We start from the raw sequence: 18,178 nt of genomic DNA on the forward strand, positions 1-18,178 counted from the left end.
ACACACACACACACACACACACACACACAGACGGACGGGAGTAAAAGGGACCCCGAGGCTTGTTCATTCTCTGAATAGCTCTCTTCATTACTCCCCATTAGCCTTATTTGTGCTTGCAGGACCTGGCCTCACGTATAATAGGGGAGGGGGATTGGCGGGGATGGGTTAGAAACCATGAGGATGAGGACGAAATTTATTGAATGAAGGTAGTGAAGAAATGGTGATCTAGGGAAAAGGGGAATTCGAGTATGGGTATGGTGGGGGAAAGAAATATATTGGGCATGGCAAGGTTAGGGGAAATTGAAAAGGGCATTAGACGAAGACTAGATTAGATAGGTTTAGTGGAAGGGGAAGAGCTGTGTAACTGGAGATTTTTATGGGGGAAGAGGAAGGGGGAAATCTTGATTGGAGAAGTGGGAAGGAAGGCCGAGCGAAGTGGTTTGAGAAGGGGAAATGAGGAGGAGTAATGGGATTCGGTATGGGGAAATGACAGAGGAATTGATTTGGGAATGAATGAGGAACGGGTGTGGGAGAGGAAATAGGAAAAATGATGAGGTTAGGAATGTAGAGATAAGATAAATTTGGAGGTAAACACGGCGATAAAGAAGTGGGAATTGGAATTTAAAAAAGATGGTGTGATTTGTTGTGGAAGAGGAGGAAATAGGAAAATGAAGTAAAGATAAATTTGAAAAAAAAAGAGAAAGAAGAGTTGATTAGAAATTATCGATGATTTTTCGCCATTCTTTTTCAAAGAGAAATAGAAAGGTGGGACTTGGAAACAAGGGTAGTGGGCTATTTTTAAATTTTTTTTTCTTGGGGGAGGGAGGCATGGTGAGGGGATGAGGTGGGAGATTTAGGTAGTCACGAGTAGCGAATATTGATTTCCCCATTTTGAAGGGGTTCCACTGGAAAGGGTCGTTGTTGAGAAAAGGGGTTTTGTTGTTCGTTGGTTGGAGTGAGGGGAGACTTCCAAGGGGTAGGGAGTGGGTTGGGGGGGGGGTTAAACCTCCGTGAGGGGAAAAGGAGAAGAGAAGGAGAAGTAAGTCTGGATCATCCGGCTGAGGGTCAATTGAGGGGGAAGATTTTCTGTTGCTACCGGATTGTTAGAGGAGAGGAAAAGGTCGTGTTTAGCGGCGTATTTCTGGTTTCCTGTTTTATTTATTGTTTATGGAGATGAAGATGTTATGATCTATTCACGAAAGGGGGTTTACTGATACGGAAATGGATTAAGAATGTAGATTTTATTATTTATTATTATTTTTATTTTTTTTTTGCACTGAAAATTTGCTGGAAGGATATATATATATATATATATATATATATATATATATATATATATATATATATATATATATATATATATATATATATATATATATATATATATATATATATGAAAGGTGAATTAAAACCGAAATGAATTTAGGAGTGTAGACGATATATTTACGAAAGTAGGTTAACTGATACGTAGATTTTATTTTTTTATTTTCTTGCATTGAAAATTTGCTTGAATGAATTTTTTTGAAATATCAAAGGTTAGCTGAAACCGAAGTGAATTTAGGAGTGTAGATGATATATATATATATTTAGGAAAGGAGGTTAACTGATATGGAAATGAATTTAGGAATAGATTTTATTATTTATTTTGCATGGAACACTTGCTGGAATGAATTTTTGTTTAAATATAAAAGATTGGCTTGAACCGAAATGAATTTAGAAGTGTATGTGATATATTCACGAAAGGAGGTTAACGCATACGGAAATGAATTCGGGAGTGTAGATTTTATTTTTTATTTTCTTCCTTTGAAAATTTGCTGGAATGATTTTTTGTTGAAATATAAAAGGTTAGCTGAAACCGAAATAAATTTAGAAGCGTTATTTTTTTTTCTTTTTTTTCCTTTTTTTATTTTTTTGCCGTGAAAATAGTGCCGGAAAGCATTTTTGTTGGGGAATTATGCAGTGAAAATTAATCAAAATTTCTTATACATTTTCATGTAAATTTAATTAAAATTTGTAATCAAGGATTTTACATTTTGTGTAAAATAGATGATTCAGTCATTTTCATGGAGGAAAAAGGACAATTTTAATTTTATCCATTAGAATGTAGTTCATATTTCCCATCGTTATTATTATGAAATACGAAATGCATTTCGCTCATAGGCAGCATAAAATGGTGCGTATCAGGTCACGGGTAATGATTTATAGCCTTGTTTAACTGGGATAATCTTTGAACAGTATTTAATTAGTCATGAATAGTAAGATATGTCGAATTTCATCTCTCTATGGAATGGTATTACTGTGTTTTATTTTGACTAGGTGTGTTGCATTATTTTAGGTAGGCGTAGATAGGTAATTATTTGCTAAGTGTATTTGCTGGCCGGCTTTTTATAATTATTGTTATTATTTATTGTCATTAATATAATTATTATTTTTATTCCAAATCTGCAGGCTTGACTGTCTCAAAAGTCCCTAAGAATTATAGGAAATATTAATATTCCAAATTTGCAAGTTTGTTAAAATGTAATGGTCAAAGATATGGGTATTATTATTATTATTATTATTATTATTATTATTATTATAATAAAATGCTAAGCTACAACCCTAGTTGGAAAAGCAGGATGCTATAAGCCCAGGGGTCCCAACAGGGAAAATAGCCCAGTTTGTTCTAAACAAAGTGTTATTACTAAGTATGTATAATTTTAGAAAAGTACATCATTAAGTGTGATCTATTTTTTATTGTTAATCGTAAAAAAAAATTAAATCTCCTCCATATATGTATTAAAGAAATTTAGTCGTCTCTATAATTTGAGTGCCATTTTTTCTATGGTAAAGCTGCAATTATTCATAAATGAAAATTTTTATTCGCAAAACCATTTTGCGGAAGTTGCATTAATACATTGCCCCGTGTCCCTCCGCACCTGAAGCCTTCCGTGGTTATATAGATTTACCCGCTTTAATCCCAACATTCATAAATTAGGGTTTGGCTCTAAATTAGCCCCCCCCCCCTTCCCTTCTCTCCTCCCTCCTGTCTCGTATACCCGTTGTACGGCTAATCAGTGGGATTGGTGAACTTCGACTGGCCCAGGGGTATTTCCTTTGAACCGGCGTGTGCGAACGCCCGCATTCTTCGTGATCTGTTAATCCGCGAAGTGCGAAAATTGTCTGTGGGGAATAGTGGTGCTCTCCTATTCTGGCGTTCTCCCGTGAAGAATGTTAGTGTTTTTTTCGGTGTTTTTCGTAACACGGATGACTTCTGTTCGGATTTCAAAGGTCTGACTAAAGGCGACTAGTTGCTTGGCGCATTCAATTCGAATATTACGCTTTTCTAGAATTAGTAATTGTTTATAGATTTTGTGGTTTCCATTGTGGACTATTTTTTGTAGTTGGATAACTATTGTGCCAAGTGCATATTGTCTTTTTCGTATAAATTACTATTTCAGGTTATGTTAGATCCTTTCTTTTTGAACTAGCGACTTTTATTGGTACCGATATTATATGTTGTACTTATGTAAATACTACCTCTTTTATAAGATTATTTACTTGTATTTAATGAAATAAATGTTAGGATTTCCTACTAGTAGCAAAATTTTTATTGTAAGAAATAATTATGCCATTTTAAATGCTTAAAACATTCCTGAAATGTATTAAGGAATTTAAGTAATATTTATACAAATTAATTAATACTTACTCAACCTTGCTTTGATAAAGTGAACGACAACCTTTGCAAGTGTCGAAAATTATCAGTTCTATAAAAACAAGTTTGATATAAATGAACCCGTCATCTTTTTTTTCATCTTTAATTCAGTGCCTCTATGGCAAAAAGTGATTGAGGAGAGCCCCATGCATCTTGATCCGTTTCGCAATCAGTAAAACGATCCTCCTTTTCCCTCAGATCTGAGATTCCCGTGTCATAGGATAATTTATTAGCCAGTAGGTGCGCACCTTCGTCACACGACGCATTCCTGAAATGATCGCTCCGTGTTGGCTCCGTTTCTAGAATCGGTGGGTTCTCTGTGGCCAGGGATATTTTATTTAGTCTTTTTGGGGCTGTATGGCTTGTCAGGGTAGCGTGTGCCTCGCTAGGTGCAAAATTCCGAGGCTCGTTACCTCCTTACTAGTGTACACGAGCCGTCAAAAATAGTGGCTGAATATTTGGATAGCTCTGCACACACATTTAAGCCCTCCCAGCTCTTCTTCCTAACTGCAAGACTGCAGTTTCGGCAATTTGTGTGAGATTATCGTTTCCAAGTGTACCTCTCGTTGTACCCCCCTCTCACCAGGGTATGGCTGCTCCTCCCTCCTATCAGAGTGACGGGGAGAGACTGAGTAGTCCCACATCCTACAGTGCTGTTAAGCGTGACAGCAAAGAAATTATTTATAAATGTAGACACTGATTGTTCTTGATTATATAAGGGAAATTCTCCCAATTCTGCTGGGAGGAATAATCATTGACACCTATTCTCATACTTCAAGTATGACACATATCGGCACTTGATAGTTTCATTTGATTTGGAACTTGCCTTACTTTCACCAGAACTGTTACCTTTCGGCACTTTGGCGACACTTCATCAGCACTTTTAGGTCTCCTGAGGCGATTCTTTTTCTGATATTATTCAAGAGTTCTTCAGGACGGATTCCCTACTAACGCTTATTTTCACAGTCCCGCTTCGACGATTCAATGACACTTATTTTGTCCCTCTCGGATGATTGATTGTTTTTTTTTTTTTTTTTTTTTTTTTTTTTTTTTTTTTTTTTTTTTTTTTTTTTGTCATACTAGGACTATTCACATTTGACGACTCCACATTGGCAATTAGTTTCTCTCTCCTGAATGATTTACCTTTAGCACTTACCCTCAGAGTCCCACTTGTATTATTCTTCATGGGCACTTATTTTCCAGGTTCCACTTAGACGATTCACCATTGGCACTTATTTTCTGGGTCCCACTGGGACAGTTCACCATTGGCACTTATTTTCTGGGTCCCACTTGTATGATTCACCATTGGCACTTATTTTCTGGGTCCCACTGGGACAGTTCACCATTGGCACTTATTTTCTGGGTCCCACTGGGACAGTTCACCATTGGCACTTATTTTCTGGGTCCCACTTGTATGATTCACCATTGGCACTTATTTTCTGGGTCCCACTGGGACAGTTCACCATTGGCACTTATTTTCCGGGTCCCACTTGGACAGTTCACCATTGGCACTTATTTTCTGGGTCCCACTTAGATGATTCACCATTGGCACTTATTTTCTGGGTCCCACTGGGACAGTTCACCATTGGCACTTATTTTCTGGGTCCCACTTAGATGATTCACCATTGGCACTTATTTTCTGGGTCCCACTTGGACCGTTCACCATTGGCACTTATTTTCTGGGTCCCACTTAGATGATTCACCATTGGCACTTATTTTCTGGGTCCCACTGGGACAGTTCACCATTGGCACTTATTTTCCGGGTCCCACTTGGACAGTTCACCATTGGCACTTATTTTCTGGGTCCCACTTAGATGATTCACCATTGGCACTTATTTTCTGGGTCCCACTGGGACAGTTCACCATTGGCACTTATTTTCTGGGTCCCACTTAGATGATTCACCATTGGCACTTATTTTCTGGGTCCCACTTGGACCGTTCACCATTGGCACTTATTTTCTGGGTCCCACTTAGATGATTCACCATTGGTACTTATTTCAGTCCCTCTTGGACATTCCTTTTTTGGCATTTATTTTCCGTCCCCCTTAGGAATTTGCTATTGTCACTTATTTTCAGTCTCATCAAAATTATTCCCCACTGGCACTTGTCCTCAGAGTTCCAAGGTTATGATTCGCCTTTGGTAATTACTCAAGTTCCACCTGGGACTATCGCCTATTGACGCGCTCAGCGTTCTACTCAATTGTGTTTGTGTTGGGTTATCTTTTCTTGAATCGTTCAATATCGTCTGAGAATTTGTTACCTCCGTCAACCAAGTTGGGAGGAGGTTATGTTTTAGCCCCTGTTTCTGAATAACTTTCTGGTCACCATTTAATTCAGATTAGTGAAACTTTGAGGGATATATAACGTTGAAACGTGGAAGTGATTCAGTTTTGAAAGTCCTGGGTCAAATGTCAAGGTCGATCGAAATAAGCTCCCGGATCGGAGGTCTGCACTTTTCTAGGTTTTTTTTTTTTTTTTTTTTTTTTTTTTTTTTTTTTTTTTAAGGAAGTTTTTCCTTTTGATTATTTTTTACACATCACAATAATCATTTCACAATTGTCTCCGGTACTTTGGAACTTTTGATTGGAATAAGATCACTGTCTATAAATGGAAAGATATCTATGAATATATTACATTTTATGTATTAGATATTTATATGATTGCCATGTTATACCAGGTATGAATCCCGTAATCACTGGCTATATGCTTTTATTGTAATGACAAGTGTGAACTTCTCCGAACATACTGAAGAGAAGAATGGTAGAAAAAGGAGATTGAACTTAAGAAATAGGTCTTTCGAGATTGTTTATTATGTTAAATGGCACTTCCATTGTGCTATGGACAAATATTTTAACAAAGGCTGAATTGCCTCCAGTAAACTGTATTTAAAATTAGTTTTATGAGAAGCTAAAGATTTATTGAACGTATAATTGGTGTGACCCGAACAGCAACAAATTGGATCTGAGATGTATGAGTTTAATCTGTTATATGAACTGGTGTTTTTTATTTATATTTTTGGATTTGTTGACTGGGAAGAACTTGCATAATGGGACCAAATCCCTTTGAAAGAGAAGGTTGAATCCTCCCTACCCCCCCCCTCTTGCAAGTCCCTCCATCAATCAATCAATCAATCAATCAATCAATCAACCACCTATACGGCTAAAGAAAAAAAAATTGTCTGTGGAAGTTATGTTCTTCAATTGAAAGACTTTATTTCACACATTTTTTCCATTTCAGGACAGTGTAGACCATAATTCCGAAAAAGATTATTACATCCCAGAATATGATCTTCCTGAGTATTATGTGAGTATCGAGGCTACTTCACCTACACGTACGGTTGGCTGCTGCCTTCTCTCACCTCTGTAACGCCTTGTGTCCCTCTACGCGAATGTTGTGCTTCAGTTTGTGGAGCGTGATGGTCATCTACCTTATTTTTTATTTATTTTTTCTTGCTATTTATATTTCTAATTCTTCTTCGCCTTTCATCTTTTTCCTTTTCTTCCAAGTAGTTTTGTAGTCATGTTTTTTTTTTTTAAGTGTGAAGTGACACAGGCGTAGCAGGTGTAGCCAACTGTACGTATAAACGTTTGTAGCCTTTGCTGAAAGAAAACGTAAATAAAACGTAAACTATACACCTGTAGCGTTGATTTTTTATTGGAAGAATTTTTTGGGATGAAAGGTACCAGGGTTGCATGGTCGAGGTTCTGTCGTGAATCAACAGCATTTAACGGTCTTGTTAATTTCTTTCTTGTTAAATTACACTTCTATTGCAAATTTGCACTTTATTTGCTTATTTAATTACCTCTTTAAAAAGTTGATTCAACTGATGGGCCCGCATGGAACTCCGGGTAAAATTGTATATTTGAAATTGAACCAAAAGAGACCAGACGAACGTTTTGCCAACATAAGTTTCGAGACAGACTCGAGGGACTAAGCTGAACACATTGACAGTTCATTCACAGAGAAAATATTTTGAGAAATTTAATTATTCTGGTTTTGATGGGCTTCTTTTATAGGAAGCATAAATGACATACATCATATGCACAGACCAATTAGAGTATTGCGTTTTTTAGGCTGTCCCTATTTTATGGGGTTTGGGGAGTTTTTCATATTTAAGTTATCTGGAAAGTTTTGGGAAAGGGCAATAATGTCGTTTAGTATGAATGCAATTAGTGAACTAGAACCTCCTTACGTTATATTTATTTTTATTTGCTTTGACTTTGGTTTTAACTAAAACTTGTCTTATGATGTGTAGATGTATACTATGGATGAATTCCAGCACATTACGTTGAGACATTTAATACACCTTAGAAGTTAAAACCAGCACACTTATCCCACCTTGAGACAAAACCTTGGCTTGTTATTTAGCAAAGTATCTAAACCACCCGGCATTGGGGGGCTATAATTTGGCTAGAAAACCTAAAATGTAGTTTGAGAATCTTGATTACACAGTTCTCCTGGAGGTGGAACTCTTCTCTTGGACATGGCAAGTGTTTCTATGCCGCCTTGGTATTTATATGTTTAGTGGAAGGACAATAAAAAAAAATCCTACACCATTAAAAACAACCGTAATTGTTATAGAAAGTTCTACGTAAAATATATACTGTTCTCTGCCATATTTCAGTAAATTACAGACGATCGTAATTTTTACCCTATTTTGTTATTATATTTTATTTGTTTGTGACAGTAATATCACTCCTTTAACGTCAATATAATGATTTTTATAGCGGTAAATGCCTGGCAATATTTATTCCAGTATTTTTAACTTATTTTACTGCAATTTTTTCAACAGTGCAGAAAACATTTTGTTGACGAAATATTTTTATTAATGCTATTGTCTCCTTTATGTAGCCATTTTAATGTTTTGAATTATAATTATCACGATTGAATTGGAAACTTGAATTAATTCACAATCCAGAACGGACGACAAGACTTTGAACGCTAAATTGAATTCATAAACGTTAAGAGACTGGCTTTACTCTGCTTTTTTCCCTTTTGCATTCTTTTTTGTCTTTTCTCAAAAAGATTTATAATAAAATATACTAGACATCAAAGAGAACTTTTCAAGTTTTTGTGTTTACACCAGTAAGAATATATTTTTTTTTCACAATTTTAATCTAATGTTTCCTTTTAAAATTTTAACCTTTTGCACCACGTATTTTTTTTTAACATACTTTACAGCACGTATGCCACTGGTAAAGTAGATAATTATTGACTTAATTTTTTTTGCACCGTATGAATTTATTGCACGTGTTTTTTAATTTTACTTATTTACTGACGGTTATCCATAAATTTTCTTCCTATTTTTCCCCCTTTTTTCCATTATAAAAAGACTTTTTTTTCCCATTATAAAAAGATTTTTTTTTCCCATTTCCCCATTATAAAAAGAATTTTTTTTTCCTTTTTCCCATTATAAAAAAATTCCTTTTTTCCCATTATAAAAAGTTTTTTTCCTTTTTCCCATTATAAAAAGAAACTTTTTTTTCCCTTTCCCATTATAAGAAGAAACTATTTTTCCCTTTCCCATTATAAAAAGAAACTTTTTTCCCTTTCCCATTATAAAAAGAAACTTTTTTCCCTTTTTCCCCCATTAAAAAAAGAAACTATTTAATAATTCCCAACTTAATTTTTTTTTCTATTTTGAGAGAGAATTCCAAAGTGAAATAAATCCCTTACAGGAGAGCTGAAATTTTATCCCATTACCTCCAGGTATTGTATGATGCTATTAAATTTATCTATATTTATGAATTATTAATTGCTTTTTATTAACATGTTTTGTTGGTTCATGGAGATATTTGTTTTAATACTTTATTCAATTTATGATCACATAGACTTCATATATACAATGTGTGTATATTGTTTGTATATATATATATATATATATATATATATATATATATATATATATATACATTGTGTCATCACTCATATTTCTGGTGTAATTACACGATTTATTATTGAAAATAAATTAATAAAAAATCATTTCACCTTTCCAAGAGACCGGAAGTTACTGTTCAAATATAAAATAGCCTGGCACAAATACACACAGAGAGAAAGAGGTAAAGTGAAAGATAGGCCACTTCAGGGATTGCAATGTTATCATCACTCCACGTGCCAGGATTAATAGTTTTCTATTTTATGGAGTGCCACCAGTGTACTCCATCTAGGGTTTTTGTTTTTAAGACTGGCACACTCGGAAACGTCAATAAACAGAGTAGTTTGATGTGGATTTGCAACAGCCTTTCGCAACGCTGCTGATGTAGAGGTTTGTAGTAACCTGTTGCGAGTGGGTTTTTTAATGCTAGTTTTTATAGGACAGATACACATACACACACATTTATGCATATAAATATATACATACATATGTATTTATATATATATATATATATATATATATATATATATATATATATATATATATATATATATATATATATATATATACACACTTCGTCTGTATCTTTTCCCACTTCTATGTGGGGTCGATGTTTCTGGCCGGCTTTGTCCATCTACCTCTGTCGAACACTTCATCACCGGTTAATCCCTTTGATACAGTCCATCCACCTTCTACACACATACTGATATTAGTATGTATGGCGTTCACACTTTTCATACAGTATTATAAACCCGTTTTCAAGTCTCCCTCTCCTATTATTTTCCCTTATTATTACCCAATTTTACACTTGTCAAACATAATCAATCGCATTCTCTCCACATGACCGAACCATCTCTTAAGCACAATTATCCATTTATTCGCCTACCCCAACCTTGTACAGGTCCAGCGTCTTGTGTGCGCGCCTGCGTAAGTGCGTTTTGAGAACGAGCCTTGCAATTTACGATTAATGGTCCGATGAGAGACCGTTATCGCTTCTCATTTTTATAATCGCATAAAATTTCGGGTTACGACTGTGGCTTTTTCGCTTTGCCAACTTCTGTGGGAGTCTTGTGGTATCGGTGTTTTGGTCTCTTTTTATGGTGAACATTACTGTCCTTCCTTCACAGGCAACAGTGCGTTTTATACATGCAGACTGACACTGCAAATATATTATACTCAAGGTCTGGGAGATTGTTTTCACTTTAAGAGTGGGATTGTATAATATGTACTTGCGAATTGACGACAGCTTCCTACTGTTTACGGTAGTCGTATCCTTGTAATTTAATGAAATTAATGATGCAAAGTATTTGATTAGTGGTTTTAATCGTCTTGACAAGTTTACAGTTGGTTTCTTGCATTTTTCAATTCGGATAATTGATTGATATGTACCTAGGTTGGTTGGTTGATACCTTTCATTTTCCCTGTTGGAGCCCTTGGTCTTAAAGCATCCTGCTTTTCTAAGTACAGCTGTAGCTTAGCTCATAGTAATAATTTATGGATACTGCCCAGATTGCCTCATCTAGGCCCTCTTAGCTTCCTTCTTAACGGCCAGCTAATGGTTAATCTGATTATACCCGCTACTACCAGTGTCTGGAAATTATCTCCCTTGATCTTTTTTCTTGAGCATGGCTTTTGCAAAAAAAAAAAAACAGGAGGAGAATTTGGTGTTTGTTTTCATTTGGATAATTAGTGCCTGGATCAGCTCTCTGATTCGATTCCCTTCTTGTTGGCTCTCGTTTAATGGGAATTTGTTAGAAATTTTGTTGTACATTACGTCCAATAAAGAACAGATGGAAATTTCCTTAAGGTTGATTGGTTATTGCAACGTCTGGCGTCACACAGTTCAATAAATTTCCCAAGAATGAGATCTAGAGTGGCCGCTAAAGAAACTACGAAAAATCTAAGCATTATTATTATTTATCAACTTATTTTTTTATGTAATGGTATTTATTACATTAGATTTGTCAAAAACTCTCCCATATGATAAAGAGATAGTGTCTGTGTATATATATATATATATATATATATATATATATATATATATATATATATATATATATATATATATATATATAGATAGATAGATAGATAGATAGATATATATCTGTGTGTGTGTTCCAACACAGAATACGTACCTTGAACTACTTTCTTAGGAGAGTCTGCAATCTCTTAATCACCGACCAAGAATTTTGCGTAGCTGCCCCACTCTCCGCTGTCTCTCAAGGCTGGCGAAATCTATCCGAGGACCTTTGCGTCAGTAGGCGTAAGAGGAAAGTATATATATATATATATATATATATATATATATATATATATATATATATATATATATATATATATATATGTGTGTGTGTGTGTGTGTGTGTATATCTGTGTATATATATGTATATATCTGTGTCACACTTGAGTCTCCACGTCATGGGTAAGGGGAGACGGATTAATCATACCCTGGTGAGAGATGGGTGCGTGTACGCGTAAGTGCATATGTAAATATTTTGATTTCCTTTTGACGGGTCGCGTACATTATTTATGAATATTCCATAGACATTATTTTTATTGGTGCTTGTTATGTAAGCTGGTTCCACACATCATTTCATTTCGTCATTTATTGTTAGTTTATACTAATAGTTTCTTTTCCATTGTCTTCCTTATCGGTTCTTATGCATTCTTGATACGAGAGGTTGATTTTGAGGTGAATTAACTATTCAATTTTTTTTATGCATCAGATTTGTTTCCCCGAATCAGAAAAGAAATCAAATTCATCAGGCTTGAAGGCAAAGGAAATAAACGTTTTCTTTTTTTTTTCTTTTTGTTGGTAAAGAAAGTTTTGAAAGATTGTTTTACAAGTTTGTAACGTGTTAAGGAAAAGTTGCCGTACTCAAATGTATTGTTTTAAAAGTTAAATGTGATTTTTTTTTTTATACTTACGAGTGGCTTGGAGTATAACATACTGATGTGTGATTTTATGCATGTTTATTTTTTAAAATTTTCTAAAGTTGAAATCAATTGCAGTGCATAGACTTAATGCTACCCTATCTGAATCTCTCTCTCTCTCTCTCTCTCTCTCTCTCTCTCTCTCTCTCTCTCTCTCTCTCTCTCTCTCATGAATATTTTTGTGGGCCATGATAAAATTAACTCAAAAACGATTTATAATTTATCAGTAACATACACATGCACAGTGTGTGTGTGTGTATATATATGCTTATATACATGCATACATTCATACAACCTTTCTTAACCTGCCCCCTTTCCTCTCGGTATACCTCCCTTCACGGATATGACTACTCTCTCTCTCCTTCTTACCCGAGGGACGGAGAGAGAGTGAGTAGTTGTATGTCTGGAAATGCCACTGAGCGTGACCGGAGAGAAGTATATGACACTTGCTTTTCATTATGAAGGGGAGATTGTTATGTATATATATATATATATATATATATATATATATATATATATATATATATATATATATACACATACATACATACATTCATTCAAGTAGGGTTATAAGGCCCACTGTTAATACTTTAGCTGATGTCCTGAGTGACCTTCGCTAGGTCATAAAATTCTTTTAAGTGTGTCAAACGTCGTTAAGCGATAATTGGTTTTTTTAGTTAGCATCCCCGGTGGAAAATAACCCCCCCCCCTCCCACACACTGCTTGTGAACTCTTCACTGAATGTCAGCCTTTAATTAGATTTATTTTGATGTGTACTTTGATACTGAAGAATGGCATACATAATCCCATGGGTATGTATATATAATATATATTTTTATATATATATATATTTTTATATATATATATATATATATATATATATATGTATGTATATATATATATATATATGTATGTATATATATATATATATATATATATATATATATATATATATATATATATATATGTATATATATATAGTTTAACTATCTTATCTATATACCAAGGCACTTCCACAATTTTGGAGGGGCTCCCGACATAAAAATAAAGAACAAAACGGGAATTCCTCTCTTTGTTTCTCCCAGCCTGACGATGGATTCAGCCGAGTTTAGTTGGTACTACCAGGGCGCCGCAACAGCCCCCCCCCCCTCCCCCCCTCCCCCTCCCCCCTCCCCCCTTATTCACATATGAATAAATTTTGTATGGTTTCGTTTTTATATCACGAGCTACTAACTACTGTATTCATAGATTATAAGACATGGTAATAAACACACACTGAAGCTTATAATTTCCTTGTTTAAATGTATAGGGTGACTAGTGTTGTTGGAGTTTTGATATAAACGGAGTTTGTCCACGTTTATTTAATTGTTTAAAAGGATGAATGTGGTAGTGACTCGTTCTTTACTTGAGCTACCCCCTTATTGTTAACAGCTTAATATTGCTAGAAAAGTTACAATTGTAATTTTTTCAGATGAGAAAATAATTTTTCTTTCTGTAATTAAATCTATATTTTGTTGATCAAAAGCAATTCAGTGCGAATTTAAACAGGCAAAACTAAAAATAGTTAGAATAAATTGGAATTAATTTGGCTGAAGACCTTGCTCTGGATATATTTAACTCCAAAAAAAGGTAATGCGTGCTTCAGGCAAACGATATAGGTCACGCTGCTTTTATGGCGATTCGATTATTCTCGGAGAAGCCTTTAAACTGATGATTACGTTAAGGAGAACTGCCTGATAAAGCATTTGATCCCTTTTACGCCAGCAAAGGCAGGTGGTCTGCGAAGAGAACACTTCCCTAATTTAGGAGGCTTCCGGACGGCTCACTTGGCCGGTCCACTCACCTGTCTGGTGAATGTTCATCTTTTTTTTTTTCTTTTTTTTTTCAGTTAATTTTGCGTTGCACGTTCATAAACAGGTGTTTTTAGCAGTGTCAGGCTGTGGGTAAGGTGCACTTGTGTGCGTGTCACCATGATTAGGTTGGTTTGCTGTGATCAGACGAATGTCTCCCACCGGCAGCAATGGTGAAAACTGGCCATATCCAAGATAGGAATAAAGAAATGTCTGAGGTCTTTGTCCTGCGGTGAACTAAGAAAATGTTGCATGTATATAGATTCAACTATTTATTTTTATACATTCTAATATGAAAAGGTCGATAATAATAATAATAATTATTATTATTATTATAAATATAATAATAATAATATAATTATTTTAGATACATGCGTCTGAAAAAAAACCTTAAAAGAAACTAAGGAAATAAGATTACTGTACAGTATTTATGTCATTGCACATTGTCCCTCTTCTCGTTTCACTATTTATTAATACATTTGTTGGCCATGTATCTTGGTAATGTGTGTCCCTTATGTGGTCGTTTTTATAATTGCTATGAAGTTAAAGTTTACATATAACCCGTCCGAGTAATTTTGCAGTGTATATAAAAGCAATATTTTTCTATGAACGCGTCCAAGAATTTATTCAACCAAAAAGGGAAGTTTGTTGTGGTTAATGAAACTCTCTCTCTCTCTCTCTCTCTCTCTCTCTCTCTCTCTCTTATAAGTAAAACAAACATGCCACTAACGAAAGCCAATTTGTTTTTTTAGATTTTTATATACATACAAACATGCAAGTCAAAGCCGAGTTAGTATCAACGGAAATAAATGATTTTTTTTATTTTACTTTTTTATTTTCCCATAAAATCATAGACTGTCACATGAGAGAGGAATCTCAATCACGTAAATGGCCTTCCTATCTCTCTCTCTCTCTCTCTCTCTCTCTCTCTCTCTCTCTCTCTCTCTGAAAGTTATTGAGTCTAGAGTTTGATGAAATCCCGTATCCCAAGGGCACTAAAGTTTGTCATCTGGGTCTTGTAATTTGATATGGGCTGGTGGAGGGTGGAACTACCGTCTGTAATGATTGAAATCTGTTATTAATGTTTATTTATGGGTTATTTCCGTTATATGGTTTTATTGTATGAAACATCGAGGGAAATATTTTTCTTTAAAACGTAGTTTGTTTGATGATTATTCAATGTTTTTTCCTTGTTTTGTAGAATTATAGTTAAATTATTGCAATAACAATATACAGTAGTTTGTTTAAACGTAATTTTCAGCTACATTAAAAGTCTAAAGTTACATGACTTGCGTTTTTTTTTTTTTTTTTTTTTTTATGCTTAATATTTATTCAAAATCTGTAATTCTGTTTCGTATGCGTTACATGGTGCTGTATGATAGCAGTTCAATCTTTTGACTTATTTTATACGTATGAGACTTATTTCTTTTGTCAATCCAGTTGGCATGTGTTTTAGTAGCCCAAGGCAGGTCGGCATTGTCTCTAATAAATAAATAATTGTATACTTAATGCAATTTTCCCGTATTTAGAAGATGCCTTTTGTGTTTGTTTGTTTGTTTAAGAGGTCCGAGTAGGAGTTCGGCGTTCCTGTAACACTGGAGTTTCTTATAGTTGCGGCAAAGTTTTGATTGAGCGACATTTCAAGTCCTTCGCAAATCTATGTCTGGATTGTTAGCGCTTCATGATGGCGGTAATAGTGTTTTTTATTTTCTATTACTTCATGACTTCATGACTTCAATCTCTCGTTTCTTATTATTTTAGGATAAGAATTTCATTGATAATTTAGAAAAGGGTAAAACACTATTTTCCACTGGTTTGGGTTAGAGTTCTCTTGCTTGTGGGTACACTCGGACACAGTAGTCTCTTATTTCTCTTTCTATTGGCTTTTTAAGCGTTTGAAGTATATATATATATATATATATATATATATATATAAATTAATTTTAACTTTGTTATTCTTCTTGAAATATTTTATTTTAATTGTTAATTACTACTCTTGTAGTTTGTATATTTCCTTATTTAATTTCCTCACTGGACTATTCATCACTGAGCCCTTGTGTTTATAGCATCCTGCTGTTCCAACTAGGGTTGTAGCTTAGCTTTTATTAATAATAATAATAATGATAATAAAGATAATAATTATATTATGAATAATGATAATAAGCTACGGCGGAATCGATGGTAAAAAAGAAATTAGTTTTATTTAGTGAAACCTAAATTCCAGAAGGTCTGAGGAGGGAAAGTGAATTTTCTCTGAACAGGTGTCGATAAGCAGGAGTTATTACTCAGTGTATGTTCTTCAGTAATGACGTATTTAACGTACATGGTAGTTAAGATGAGCCATTTATTATAAATTCTCTATTTAGTTATTAAAAAGAACTTGGTAAAATTAAAAGGTTGTTTTGTTAGTATTTAGTAGATAAGTATTCGCTTATTCAACAAAGAAGTAATCGCTTATTTAGCAAAGAAATTCTCTCTTATTGAGTTAAGAAGTAATCGCTTATTCGGCAAAGAAGTAATCCCTTATTCAGCAAAATAATCGCTTATTAAGCAAAGTAATTGCTTATTCAGCAAAGAAGTAATCGCTTATTCGGCAAAGAAGTAATCGCTTATTCGGCAAAGAAGTAATCGCTTATTCGGCAAAGAAGTAATCGCTTATTCGGCAAAGTAATTGCTTATTTAGCAAAGAAGTAATCGCTTATTCATCAAAGAAGTAATCGCTTATTTAGTAAAGAAGTCATCGCTTATTCAGTAAAGAAGTAATCGCTTATTCGGCAAAGAAGTAATTGCTTATTCGGCAAAGAAATAATCGCTTATTCGGCAAAGTAGTAATTGCTTATTCGGCAAAGAAATAATCGCTTAATCAGCAAAGAAGTAATCGCTTATTCGGCAAAGAAGTCATCGCTTAAGAATCATTTCATATGGTAAAAGACTTCATTGTTTGGCTTGGGAAATATGATTTTGTTGCTCGACTCTTAAGCTTATGAATATATAGCTGATAAGACGCTCTTTATGACTCCATAAGGCAGTTTTTAAAGGCTGGAAAGTTTTCGAACGAGTTATGGGGTTTTAGCCCGTGGCTAGAGGCGAAATAGGGTCACTGTGTTTTTTTTCTTCTTTCAATTTAATAGATATAGGTTGACTTTCCTATTGTGATATAAAAATAAGTGTTTTTTTTTTCAATTCAATTTGAAAATAGGGTGCGGTTTTTTTTTTCAATTTATTATAAATATAGTTTTTTTTTTTTTTAAATGCGATTTAAAGATAAGTTGCTTTTTCAATTTAATATAAAAAATAGTTCGTGTTTTTTTTTTTATTATTTAATATAAATATGGGTTGGTTTTTAATGTATTATAGAAAAAAATCGATTTTTCCAGTTTAATATAATAATAAGTTGCGTTTTGTTTCAATTAATTATAAAAATAGGTTGCTTTTTTCATGTAATGTAAGATTAAGTCGTTTTTTTTTTTCAGTTTGCTATAATAATAGGTTGCGTTATTTTTCAATTTATTATAAACATAGGATGCTTTTATTTTTTTTAATGTGATATCAAAATAAGTCGCTTTTTTCAGTTTGATCTAAAGATAGTTTGTGTTTTTTCAATTTGATATAAATGGTGGTTGCCTTTTTATGTTATATAAAAATAAGTCGCTTTTTTTAATGTATAAAAATAGGTTGCGATTTTTTCATTTTTATATAAACATAGGATGCCTTTTCGTCGCTTTTATCAATGTGGTTTAAAAATAGGTTTCCTTTTCAATTTAATATAGTAATAGCTTTCATGCTCAGATATGTCAAAATTGTTTTGTATGTTCGAATATATTT

This window comes from Palaemon carinicauda, chromosome 17 (assembly GCF_036898095.1).
Source record: "Palaemon carinicauda isolate YSFRI2023 chromosome 17, ASM3689809v2, whole genome shotgun sequence".
NCBI classification, from domain to species: Eukaryota; Metazoa; Arthropoda; class Malacostraca; order Decapoda; family Palaemonidae; genus Palaemon; species Palaemon carinicauda.